At 43.1% G+C, this 8,725-nt stretch overlaps 1 pseudogene across 1 annotated transcript in view; it reads right to left on the reverse strand.

Annotated features, from left to right (window-relative positions):
* Positions 1–3,140: 3,140 nt before the first annotated feature.
* LOC107322051 overlaps positions 3,141–8,725 on the reverse strand; it is a 23,438-nt pseudogene continuing 17,853 nt past the window's right edge. The window contains exons 31-40 of the transcript XR_004309242.1: positions 8,448–8,627; positions 8,204–8,369; positions 7,917–8,041; positions 7,413–7,721; positions 7,080–7,283; positions 6,126–6,251; positions 5,862–6,032; positions 5,672–5,776; positions 5,323–5,418; positions 3,141–3,438 (exon numbers count right to left, since the gene is read on the reverse strand). The product of XR_004309242.1 is annotated as a myosin-1B-like (transcript). The remainder of the gene's footprint in view (positions 3,439–5,322; positions 5,419–5,671; positions 5,777–5,861; positions 6,033–6,125; positions 6,252–7,079; positions 7,284–7,412; positions 7,722–7,916; positions 8,042–8,203; positions 8,370–8,447; positions 8,628–8,725) is intronic.

The following is an 8,725-nucleotide window of genomic DNA, read 5'->3' on the forward strand; positions in this document are numbered from 1 at the left end:
CATCCTGGCCTGTATAAGAAATAGTGTGGCCAGCAGGAGCAGAGAGGTGATCATCCCTCTGTCCTCAGCACTGGTGAGGCCACATCTTGAATACTGTGTTCGGTTTTGGGCTCCTCACTACAAGAAAGACATTGAGGCCCTGGAACATGCCCAGAGAAGGGCAACAAAACTGGTGAGGGGTCTGGAGCACAAGTCTTATAAGGAGAGGCAGAGGGAGCTGGAATTGTTCAGTCTGGAGAAGAGGAGGCTCAGGGGAGACCTCATTGCACTCTACAACTTCCTGGAGGGAGGTTGTGATGAGGATTGTTGCCTCTTCTGCCAGGCAACAAACAGGACCTGAGGAAATGGCCACAAGTTGTATCAGATGATGTTTAGACTGGACATACGAAGGAACTTGTCAGACACTGGAATGGCTGCCCAGGGAGGTAGTGGAGTCACCATCACTGGCAGTGTTCAAGAAGCGTCTGGAGGAGGAGCTAGGAGATATGGTTTAGGGGTTTTTCTGTAGGTATGGTAAAGGGAGGACGATTGGACTAGATGATTTTGTTGGTCCTTTCCAACTTTGTGATTCTATGATTCTATGTGGCAGCTATCTAGGTCATGGCTCACTCTGTGAGGATAGAGCAAGTATCATGGAGGGACAGCCACCCTCCGCCTATTCCTGGGCCTGTGCTCCAACACAGCCCTGATGCCACATCCCCATCTTGTGTTGCCTTGTTCTCTCATCCTGGTCTGCAACAAACCACTGATTTGGTAGATCCCATCATCTTCAATACCTGGGAACAGTAAGTGGGTGAATCATGGTGAGTGGATCTGTGATAGCTGGAGAGGGCTTCAGAGCTACCATGAGTTACTACCTCCATGCAGACCCAGGTGAAGCAGGGCACTCCTGCTGGCATAGGTGGCACCTGAATCCCTTGTCTGGGAAAGTGCAGTGCTGGGGCAAACTGGACTGGGAGGCAATGGGACTTGGGGTGGGAGTGGGACTGGGGTCGCAAGCAGGAGCACCTTTAGCCAGATGATGGACAGGATGATCTCCAGAGATCCCTTCCATCCCCTGTGATTCTGTCTTTTATTGGAAAGGACTGTGCTCTCTATTATATAGGCCTTTTCCTCTATTCTTGACAGTAAAGATCCTGTGCCCTTTTTAGCTTCTATCTTATCTGAATCCATTTGAAGGAGCTTCTGCATGCTTTTGTGACAGCAATTCAGCAAGACCTCTAACATGCTGAATCCAGTAGCCCAACATAGTTAAGGCTGACAGTGTTCCATACCCTTTGGTCCAAAAAGTAAAAAGGCTGCAGGTGTATCCCAGCAGACACACACACACAGCACATACTTCCACAGTGTCTGGGAATTACATAGCTATAGTGTGTATATTATTGGCAGTATTTGCACATATATTATACCAGTATTTACAGTACTTACAGCTACAATTTCTACTTCAAAGTAAGAACTATAAAAGAATGTGTAGAAATAAAGGAGGTAGCGAAAGGGCAAAAAGCATAAAATATTTTTGAGGAAGGTAAGGATGACATTTGTACCTTTAATCCCTCGCAGAGGACTGTAGTGTTCCTTGGAGGTGCCCAAGGCCAGGCTGGATGGGGCTGGATGGGGCCCTGAGCAGCCTGAAGCTGATGGGTGGCAACCAGCCATGGCAGGAGGTTGGAACTGGATGATCTTTAAGGCCCCTTCCAACCCAATCCACATTTGTTGTTAGAAATGTTTGATCAGACCAAAGGTGTATTTCCTTACTGCCACTTCATTGCAGTGATGTCACGGCTTTGCAACAGGCATGGCACAATAGTGGAATCACTTCAGGTAATATTAAGACAGTATCTCCATACGACTACTTATGTCACAGAGAAGGCAGAATTGGGATGATATGGGTATAGAGACTCAGTGATCCTTGGTAGCACTGCTTTCAGTATTTTCAAGGTGTGGCAGGAGGGGGAAACCTGTAACCCAGACTATTCCTTCAGGATTTGCCTACTCATATTCAGCCTGTTAGGCATAGCTGGCATATTAGTACATAAGACCTGTGACAAGTCAGAGGAAGTTTGCTGTAACTGCACTGCACAGTGTTTGGACCACACAATAGTGATGAGGTGGTGTTTGTCCCACAGGAGTGACACTGTGTGCTGCTGCCAGCAGGTGTACATACTCCCATGGATGAGTTGCCATGTTGGGTTGATACAGTGGACCTGACCTGGGTTTCTGTAATCAACTGATAGAGATCCCAGATTCTGAGGAGGAGTTCTACCCTACATTCAGCTTCATGCTGCTGATGAAACCTTACCTGGTCCCACTCTGAATAAAAAATAGAGAAGGTACAAATACAGCAGCATGGTATGGAAAAAGAAGTAGCATCATTTGGATGCTACTCTTTTTACTCTTATTACTCTTGTAATAAAAGCATCTTAGTTGTAGAATCCTGCAGGTATTTGTTATCATACTTTTCAACATGTTCAAAAACAATGTGTAAAAGAAAGCAAGTGAGATGACAAAAATAGTAGTATGCTAAACAGGAGTTTTTGTCCTGAAGAGAAACATATCTGGAATTTATAAAAGTATAAGTGGCTTAAAAAGATTAATTATGGTTTGCTTGCTGCTCTGCCTGCTTAGCTTAGAACTCCTAGCCAGCTTTAGAGAACAGAGGATGAACAGCTACACGAGATAGCTTGTATTGTTGCCCATGCAATACACATTTGCATATCTCTTTTGTGAACAAAAATTAAAAGTAGTTTTTGAGGACATTTATACCCGAAGTGAAAAGTCTAGAAGAATTGAAAAGATGTAACCTGAAAAAAATGTCTTCTGCAATTAAGCTACATGACATATTCATTAATCAGTTATTATACTGGGTTGCTAGAAGAAGCAATTAAATTTTGTTTCCTGAACAAAGCCTTTTAATTAAAATGCAATATCTTCCTAAAGCAAAATGTATAAGGAATAGTTATATTCAGTTGTAAAGAAATAATGGTTTTCTCCCTTGAGGAATTCTTATGTGAAATTCCATGGGGAGAACAAAGCCGGATAACTGAACAGACTACTTAAATGGTGGTCTTTAAAATGTAAACAAGGGAAAATGTAAAACTTAAAATAATCTAGGATAATGACTAAATACAGCAGTGAACCAATTATTTTCCATGGGAAAATCTCTACAATTTTTATTATCTAAACATTAATTATTGATTGATGAAGAACTAAGCAGTAATCACAAATCAAAGTGATAGAATTTCACATTTTGTGCAATTCTCTTTCACTTTGCACCACTGGAGGCATCTACTCTTCACTTTCTGCCTTCTTGCCTATTTCACGGCTTTTTGCTCGAAGCTTGTTGACCTGTGACTCTGCAATGTCAGCCCGCTCCTCGGCTTCCTCCAGTTCATGCTGGATCTTGCGGAATTTGGAGAGGTTGACATTGGACAGCTCCTCCTGGGAAAAGGAAATCAGATACGAAAATCTTAAATAATGCAATTTCCATTTTTCCTTCACTGTGTTGATATTAGATTTACTAAAAAGATTATCAAATTCATGCTGACTTCTTTAGAAAACTTACTAAAACTTATTAAAAAAAGGTTTTTATATGTTTAACGGTAATTTTTTCTTATTGAAAACCTACACTGGACATTCCGTGGTACTTTGTCATTATAAGAAAAGAGTCAAAGACTGGGATAATATCTCCAATACTTCTACAGAGAATCAAAGAAGTAGCATAAATTCTAAATGGTCTCACTGCAACCTCCTTTCAAGTAGTTACAGGGAGTGAAAGGTCTCCCCTCACCCTCCTATTCTCCAGACTAAATAACCCCAATTGCCTGAGTTACTCCTTGTATGTCTTGTTCTCTAGTTGCTTCACCAGGTTCAATGCTCTTATCTACATGGGCTTGAGCAACTCTATATCCTTCTTGTAGTGAGGGGCACAAAACTGAGCACAAAATTTGAGTGTGGTCTCACCAGTGCCAGGGACAATTGCTTCCCTAGACCAGTTGGCCACACTCTTTCTGATACAAGCCAAGATGCTGCTGGCCTATAGGCCAGCTGTGTATTGCTGGTTCACATTCAGCCGGCTGTTGATAAGTAACCCAGGCCCTTCCTGCTGGGCAACCTTCCAGCCTCTCCTCCCCAGGCTTCTGTCACTGTTGTTATGACCCAACGGCAGAATCTGGCATTTTATCTGGTTAAATGCTGTGTAACTGGATTCGACATACTCATCCGACCTGTCCAGATCCCTCTGCAGACCCATCCTATCCTCAAGCAGATAACTCTCCTGCCTAATTCTATTTAATTAGGACTCTTTTAGCCTGGCCATCCAACCAGTTCTTTGCTGAGTACATGTGCACGACACATCATGAACCGATTTCTTCAGAATACTGCAGACAACATTATGAAACGCTTTACAGTATCTAATAACATTTAATGCTTTCAAGATAAACAATATCCATAGTTTTTACTTCCTCTACAAAGCAGGTCATATTGTCAAAGATCAGGTTAGTTAGGCCACACCTACCTTTCATGAACACACGCTACCTACTTCCAATCACTTGATTGCCTTGTATGAGCCATAGGATGGAACTCAAGGTGATCTGCTCCATAACTTTCCCTGGTACTGAGGTCAGATTGTAATTCCCAGAAAACTCCTTACTGACCTCCTTAAGATTCAGGTAGATGGAGGCAACTCCTCTAGCAACTTCAGTTTAAAGCTTTCTACACCATCCTGGCAAGCCCGTAAATCAAAGATGCCTTGCCTCCCCTTCAATAGATGGATCTCCTCAGGCCCCATCACACTGATTTTCTCAGAGTCCCATGTTAAGAGAAGCCAAATCCTTTTCTTTAAGACCAGGACTGTAAACACATATTTCTCTGCCAGATTTGTCTGCTCCATTCAGTCTATTCCACTGACTGACAGGATCAAACAGAAGACCTGTGCTCCAGTGCCTCTTGAAACTATTCCAAGGGCACACAGGAGCTCAAAGTAGACTTGTTTTTTATTAAAACACTTTCCATATATTTCCTGCTATAAAAACATGTATAGCAATTTCTGGAAGGCAATTATTATCTCTTCAAGAGAAAATCATCGAATGTGAGATAAAGAAAGTGAAAGAAAAAAGCAAGGACATGCTCCCATATGAGTTGATACTAGATTTCAACATCACTGAGTGATGCAACAGTACTAAGAATCCCTGAGATCTTATGTAGTACACAGACAAACAAATGTCATAAATGTTAAGGGCTTGAACAGAGCTAGGCAGAACAAAATGCCAACACAAAATGCCAGTTCTGCCAGGAGGGAGACTGACTGCAAACAGTAATACTTACAGCCTCCTCAGCTTGCCTCTTGTAGGATTTCACCTTCATCTGCAGCTTGTCCACCAGGTCCTGGAGCCTGAGAACATTCTTCCGGTCTTCTTCAGACTACAGAAAAAGGCAAATAATAGTAACGCTTCCTATCCTCCCACCTTACATTTCTTTCAGCTCAAACAAAGGCAGTAACACTCCTCAGAGAGCATTGCTGTCCAGCAGGACAAAAGAAAAAGACATGTTAACCATGTCAATGATGGAGAACAATGGGAAAATATCACAATATCCAAGAAATCACAATGCCAGTATGACAGCATACTGACTTCATGAGAGAAGGATGTGTAAGAAAAGTCTTTTTCTGCCTTACCTGGTAGGTCAGCTCCTTCACCCTCCGCTCATACTTGCGCACACCCTTCACGGCTTCAGCGCTGCGCTTCTGCTCAGCATCAACCTCCCCTTCCAGCTCCCGCACCTGTAATGAGAAACCCATCGTTGGAGCTTCCCTGCTCTCTCTGTCCTGGGATTGCACACACTTGCAAAATACCAGTCCTACGCACCCTGGCCTCCAGCTTCTGGATTTGCTTCTTGCCTCCCTTCAGGGCCAGCTGCTCTGCCTCATCCAGACGGTGCTGCAGGTCCTTCACTGTCTGGTCCAGGTTCTTCTTCATCCTCTCCAGGTGGGCACTGGTGTCCTGCTCCTTCTTCAGTTCTTCTGCCATCATGGCTGCCTGGAGGAGGAAGAATCACAGGCATTTTGTGACTGGAGATATTTTGAGGGAGAATGCATCCACCGTCAGCAGTGAAGGAGTGCCCCAACTCACATCAGTGATGGCCTTCTTGGCCTTCTCTTCAGCATTGCGGGCTTCCTGGATGGTATCCTCCATCTCACTCTGAATTTGGGAAATGTCTGTTTCCAGTTTTTTCTTCGTGTTGATCAAGCTGGTGTTCTGATAAAGAAAAGGCATACTGTGTTTTTTCCAGCAGAGTTAATATACCAGATTTGGTAAAAAACAGTGTACCCACTTTTATATAGAGTTCTCTTAATGTTTATATGAAGAACATCTCGAAAATAGTTGTAGCAGAAGACTTCTGAAGAGCCATGGGATATAGTCATAAAAAGTGAAAATGGGTTTCATAATTATGTGAATTCCCTAACAACTGTTTCTCACATCTGACTGAATTTTGGAAATGTTTCTAGTTTCATCCTGGTGTCGATTCTCTTTTGTGTTCTGCTGAAGATCTTCAATATCATCATTTTGTTTCCATTACCTTGTAATAGCAAATCAAGAACACTGCAAAATACTGCTTTTAAACATCAATTGTGCTATTAGGTCTCATGGAATTCTGTTCTAATAGTCAATGGGGTAGCTTTTCTTTTTTCCCCATGGCTGTGATATGCTTCAGTAGTTAAGAATGCACTCCATAAAACTTTTCTTCTTGTTTGTGAGTCAACTCAGAAGGAATTTATACTTGCCATGAAAACTAATATAATCTTCTCTTATAATTTTCAGTCTAGTTGTCGAAAGCAAATTAAGGCTAATTCTACAGAATACTCACAATGACTTTGCTAAAAGATTACTTTTCTAATATTTCTACTGAAGCCTAACGAAGCTACAAGCTCTTGTATCTGCAGATGAAAAATCACTTTTGCTATTTCTTGAACTGTAAATGTTGCAACATGTAGTTTACTAAGTCCTGTTTATGTTCAAGCAGTCCTTAGCTATTTTCTTTGTATGGAGCAGAAGTATGAATACCTATTACATTTATAGACTGACCTGAGTATGGAGGAGCTGCACACGCTCACTTGCATCCAGAAGCTCCTGCTCAGCTGCTTTCCTTGAGCGCTCCGTCTGCTCCAGAGCTGCCCGTAGCTCCTCAATCTCAGCCTGCAGCAGGTTTGCTCTGCGCTCCACCATGGCCACCTGCTCCTTCAGGTCCTCCTGTGACCTGAGAGCATCATCCAAGTGTATCTGGGTGTCCTGGTAAGAAAGATGAGACATTGTGAGGCAATTTTTTCCTGTTTTGCTGTTTTCACATCAGGATAGAACTGATAGAGTTGAATCACCAGTATATTTTTACTTCTGTGAGAAATCAGTGTTTTGACATACTTTGAGCACTCCTTGTGCATTTCTGAGGTTCTTTTGTGCCTCTGCAGCCTGGCGGTTGGCATGGCTCAGCTGGATCTCTATTTCATTAAGGTCTCCCTCCATCTTCTTCTTCAGTCTCAGGGCTTCATTCCTGCTCCTGATCTCAGCGTCCAGGGTGCTCTGCATGGACTCCACAATTCTGAGGTGGTTTCTCTTCAGCTGGTCAATTTCTTCATCTTTCTCTGCTATCTTCCTGTCAATCTCAGACTTGACTTGGTTGAGCTCCAGTTGGAGGCGCAGGATCTTCCCCTCTTCATGTTCCAGGGAGGCCTGGAATTATATTATTTATATAATATAATTATATAATTGACAATGTCAGTAAGTTTACATGAGCTCTTCTGTGGAAGAATTTAATATTGCATCATGTCTAAGCAGGAATAGAAAACAAAGGCATCCTGTGCATCAAAATGGTATAATGATGCTCATTATGCTTTGCATACTAAAATTAAAGAAATGAATATTTACTTCTGCTTCCTCTAGAGAGGCTTGAAGTTCAGATTTCTCCTGGTCAATCTGCTTCTTGACTTTCTCCAGCTCATGGATCGCCTTTCCTCCCTCTGCAATCTGCTCCGTGAGGTCAGAAATCTCCTCTGTGTGAGCAAAGTTATATTGTAATGCACAAGGCAAAAAAAGGAAGAGCCCTGACCCATTAAGGCAAAGACTTCTTTGTAGATCTTAAGGCAAACAGATGTGGAGAGGTGGAGAGACAGTTGAAAAAAAGCCCTGCTAAGAGCACAGGACCATGGACTTACGCTGCAAGTTCTTGTTCTCGCGCTTCAGTGTTTCCAGGTGGTCCAGGGACTCCTCATAGGCATTCTTCATCTTAAACAGCTCTGTGCTGAGGGACCGAGACTCCTTCTGGGAGGCCTCCAGCTCAGCCTGTGTTTCCTCGTACTTCTGCTTCCACTCTGCCAGGATCTGAGGAGCAGCAGAGCGTGAGTATGATTGTAGCAACCACCTTCTGCTCAGGAATCACAGGGCTGGAGCCCAGAATACCTTGTCAAAGTTCTTCTGCTTCTTGTCCAGAGCTGCGCAGGCAGAATTTGATCTTTCCACATCAATCATCAGGTCCTCCACCTCATTCTGCAGCCTCTGCTTTGTCTTTTCCAAGGAAGCGCATTTTGAGTTCACAGCTTCAACGTGTTCCTCAGCATCCTGCAAGCGCTGGGCCAGCTTCTTCCTGGGAGGTTGTAAGCACAGTTCCCAGTGAGAAAGCAAATTCTCAGGTTCACAGGAAAGCTGTGGTTGCAAGCCATATGTTTTTGGGAGAAGCA

Source organism: Coturnix japonica, chromosome 18, assembly GCF_001577835.2.
Source record: "Coturnix japonica isolate 7356 chromosome 18, Coturnix japonica 2.1, whole genome shotgun sequence".
Taxonomy (NCBI): Eukaryota; Metazoa; Chordata; class Aves; order Galliformes; family Phasianidae; genus Coturnix; species Coturnix japonica.